Source organism: Brassica napus, unplaced genomic scaffold (genome assembly GCF_020379485.1).
Source record: "Brassica napus cultivar Da-Ae unplaced genomic scaffold, Da-Ae ScsIHWf_1967;HRSCAF=2615, whole genome shotgun sequence".
Taxonomy (NCBI): Eukaryota; Viridiplantae; Streptophyta; class Magnoliopsida; order Brassicales; family Brassicaceae; genus Brassica; species Brassica napus.
In genome coordinates, this window is record NW_026015382.1 from 72,232 (window position 1) to 77,500 (window position 5,269).

Sequence of the window (5,269 nt, forward strand, 5' to 3'; positions counted from 1 at the left end):
GAGCTGATTTAACTTTGAACGAGCTAGGCTGAGCTTGACCGAGCTACGTCTAGCTGATCGAGCTTCTCGTAAGCATCACCCAGCTTCTGTACAACTTATCCTAGCTGACTTCTTTCTCTTATAAGGTTAAGTCTCAGCATCCTTACGTCCTTAACCTTCTATCTTGGCCATGGAACGCTAGCCTTAAGGTCTTAAGACCGGCTGGTACGTTTCCCTCGAACCATGGTCGTCCCGACAATCTTATCCAGGATTGGGGGCATGATAAGTCTCCACCACTTGAAATGGATTCGTCCTCGAATCCGGTGATGATTTTACCTTGTCTTAAGACAAAATATTCCAACCGAACTTATTCTAGTCTTGATCAGGGAATAGAACAAGCCCGATTCAGAACAACAAAAACCACTTCGATGATCAAATTCCTTTGACCATCGTTGTACAAGTCTCCCTTACTTGATAAGGATTTAACCACAAACAATCCTATCAAGGGGTACTTCTGGTTTTGCTTATGGCACCCTTACTGGTGTACTTCGACCACAGTGGAGGGTCCAGCAAGCATTCATTCAAGTGATACTTGTAATTCCATCCAAAGACATTCCTTGTGTCACTAGACGAACGCTCCAGGTTGCGGTCCTAGTATCCAACAAGTCTATGTCTTTCTTTTGAATATCATCTTCTTCAGATTTTATTCTATCTCTGATCATAGTCCACGACTAGATCATAACAAGTCCCTAGGAACTTGCTGCATACTCGAGCCTTAGTAGATTTGGCCAATCCCCACGCCACTCGATGTACCAGTCAAGTCCTCACGAACTCGTTCTAATCTTTAGGCTGCTCGTCCTACAACGAGTCCTAACAGATTGTTATGGTTCTTTTGTCCTTTATGGACAATAAGGTTCATGACCTCAGCCACAACGTACTGGATCATCCCCTTAACCAGCCACAACCTTTTCAGGCTTCACCACATTGCGATCTTAGTCCCTCCAGACTAAAAACGCCTCAGAATTGACCTCTGTCCTTCACTGGACTTTGTCATAATTCGATCCTGGTCCATTTACGGACGTGATCGTATTCCGTTCCTGGTACACTCAGGGACTCGACCATTTCACCCCGACCATAGGTCCATCTCCGAATAGGTCGTGGCCTGATCCTCATCCCTTACTGGACTTGATCATTCTCTTCTCAACCTTAGGTCAATATCCAACTTGGTTGTACTGTGACCATGGTCCTCTCTCGGACGTGGTCGACTTCAGCTCGGCCATCTCGGTAGGAGCCATCAGAAACAGACTCTAGGACAGCAGAACTGCCCCTGGTTCCAGTTCAATCATTAATGGAACTGACCTATCAGGGGGGGGACACCCTGTAGCGAGCAGAACACATCTGGGAACTTAGACACCAACGGATCCTCAGACAGATCTTTCAGATCAACAGAATTTGCCGCGCTCCATAGTGGTAATTGTGGTCAAAAATACTTCACAATCCCGTCTAAGCATCCGATCCACACGGAATGCTGACACCACTACTTTCCTTAAAGTCGGACTCAGACATTGGATCTCGATACCAACGAGATCCCAGACAGATCAACAGAATTGCCGTGCTCCATAGTTGTAGTTGTGGTAAAAAAATACTTCACAACCCTGTCTAAGCATCCGATTCACTTGGACTGCTGACACCCCTTCTTTCCTTAGAGCCGGACTCAGACTCAGACTTTGGTACTGGATCGGGTGAGGTCCAGTCTCCAATTGCACACGAACTTGGTGGCAATCGAGAGTGGCCCGATACTTTCCCCAACAGATTCATGCATAGGATCATCTCATGATTCTGTAGGCACGTGGATATTTTTCTCAATCAGATCTACAGGCAGATTTCTCTACTGGATCATCACCAGGATATTTTTCCTGAGCCCTAGTGAATGCATTATTTTCCCATCGGCTACCCTCACTAGTCTCGAATCATCCCAGAACTCAGACAGAACAGACTCTTTCCGACCAGTCCCGGACTCACAAAACTATGTGTAGCCTTTGTGTCGAAAAGTATGTGTTTTTCCACACCACAAATCCACTTGTGGAAAATATCTCAGTTCATGACCACACCACAAAGAACATCCCATAACATCCCTCATGACGTCGCCAATCACTTAATACTTCCACTACCATTAGGTACCTAGATGAGTAGGATTTTGGTTCGATCACATATTTGGAAAACTTCCCATACCATTCTCCAAAGCGTCTTACTATTGCAAATGCTCACACCATTCACAACAGCAATTATAATATACTACAATCCCCATCATACTATGATACTTAACATCATGTTCTTCCAATGATTGGAACGAACACCCTGAGTTTCCTCATTCTTTCTTTGGACGGATTCAGATTGGAATTGATTCATTCCATCTGACTTGATCAATGGTAACCTACCTTGACTTATACCGAGTCCTAACTGATCCATCTGATCAGAAGTACACTCGTGTACTGGTCATGTAGTGTCTCCCTTGAGTCAGATTATAATATTGCATATGCTTTACTTATTATGAACGACCATCAAGGGATAACACTTTACTTCAGTAGAATGCTGCACGTTTATTTCAACCCAAGCCACTCTCTGGTCCATGTTACTTCCATTTTTCAGGTCATCCATAAAAAAGTCTTGCATTGATTCCATCCCTTCCAACCCGTCTATTACTTTTAAATACTAGATCGACCAACCTTTATGTTTTTAGGTTCTTGCCCTTGGAAAATGTATCTTGGATAAGCCGGTTCATCTTAGAATTCCCACATTCACAAGCAAGATACCCTAGCTTTCCTCAACTCTTTCTTGGCTCACCCAAACTAAGGTTTCATAGTCATCATAGTTTTGGAAATAATTTCGGTATGAAACTCATAATCTTAGAGCGTTGTCCTAAACAGGATCAAGCATGCTCTGATACCAACTTGTAATACCCAGATCCGGCCGACAAGGCCGTGATCGAAGCCTTACATCGCTCGGTCCACTTCCTGGCCGAACCTCTTAATTTTTGCCCTTTATTTATAATATCGCATAAAGGCGAGGGCTAACTTAAACCTTATCTAAATACTTCCCTAGTCATTAATAGCTTAGATCCTTTCAACAGATACGCAGAGGATTATTCTCTAGTTAACCATTGGTCTAAAACTAATCTAACACTTGTCTGGTCGAATAACCTTAGCCTTGGTCAGTTTACTCAACTACCAATTAGCTTAAAGGTCAATCCTAAACCCAAACCAAGCCATACGATTCTGAGGTTCCATTCCCATAAACCATTCTATCTAGATCTACATAAGTAAATGCTAGATCATACCTTTGCCACATCTATGGAGCTTATTAGCTCATCGGTCCTCCATTGACTCAAATTTCTCTTGCTTGACAGCTGAACCCCGATCACTCAATGATCTTACTTAAGGTTCTTATCGTGACTCCTGCATCAAACAACTCCCCTAGGTACTTAGTCATTAAACCTACCATCCCCACAGACATAAGTAACCTTTGAGGGTTTGCATATGGCCTTTCTCGGCTCATGCATATGGCCTTTCTCGGCTCATGCAAAATCCGAAATCCTTTTGCCTTATAGGCAATAGTACCAAGTCCATCTTCTGGACTGACAAAGCTCATTAGATCCTAAGTCAATCAACCAACCATCCTCACATGACTTGGAACTGATGAGTCTTCATCTGGCCTGACCGGGCTTGGGACTTAACCCAGACAACATATATGATTTGTTCATACCAACCGATGCATTCATCAATCAGGTTAGGACCGACACCTTGAACCATCATTCAGAGGTAAGGTCATCCATACTCAACCATGATCAGATCTTACACGGCCTTCCTTGAACAATCACACTTAGGCTCAGTATCTATGGTCTACGACACATAGTACTAGCCACACACTTCGTAATGACTCTTAGCCAATCTCGAAGCTATTAACACCAAGGTTGATATCTAGAAGCATCACATCAATACTCTTACTCCAGCAACGTGACTATCCATACTAGTGTTCGGCCATCGAACCATCGTCATGAAACATGACCCGACCACTAGACTTGATAATCCATCGTCCACTTAGCATGTACTGATATAACCGGCCTTCCATTCCCATTATGTGGGTCTACGCCCTACATGAGGCATATGGCGCCTATTCTACTAACCAACCAAAGGTTGATCGTAAGATATCCCACTTAGCCATTGCGGCCAGAACCTTCATCCATTGACCATGGATTATGGTTCATACATCAATCATGTTGTACGGATTGCACTTAGCCTTAAGGCCTTCACTATTTCTTTACACTCATGTATTGACCTGTAGGACAACCTATTTCCATCATGTGGGTCAACGCCCAACATAATGCATTTGGTGTCCTTGTGATCATTGAACCACTCGTACCCTTTTCGGTCCTGTTCCGTTCGTACCCTTTCAGTCTCAACCCGTTTGTACCCTTTCGGTCACGAACCTTTCACATCCGATGGATCATGATACATTCGTACCTCATGGATCACGACACGTTCGTACCTCTTGGATCATGACACGTTCGTACCTCTTGGATCACGACATGATCCTTGGCAACACGCAACCTTGGATCACGATGCACCGTCATTGGTACCCTTTGGTCCTCGTACCCTTTGATTCTTGCAGCCATTGGTATCTCGTACCTTTTGGTTACTTGCATCCTTTGGTATCTAACAACCTTTGGTAACTCATGACCCTTGGCAACACGCAACCTTTGGCGACTAGTACCCTTTTGATCCTACCTATCCGCTATGGTTAGCAATCAACGTAACCAACCATGACCCCATGGTCTATGACGTGTAAATATGGTTAACTATCACGTTCCATATATATATATATATATATATATCATATAGACATAATAATATAAAGAGACAGAGATAGAACCACTCACAGCCGCTATAGCCCTTACCAATTGGTCATTCCGTCTCTCGGCTAACCACCCTTGGTCCTTGGCACCTATTTCCGTCCAGGAATAGGTCTTCCTATTGGCCTTAGTGACTTATCAAAGCCACGGCCTCATATGGCTAAAGCCATACTCACCATGAACCGGATAGTGCCCTTATGGTTTTGATCCCGGATTCTGCCCTTCTGGCTTGGATCCTCGTTTCTCATTGGGGGATCCCTTTGTTTAGGACGTGTGTCCTTTGTCTCATACAGAATGAGACTGAATGAGAATGAATTCATAATCCCTGGAAGTCCTTCCCTTTATATAGAGAACCAAAGGTCATGTGCGAAGAGTCACATC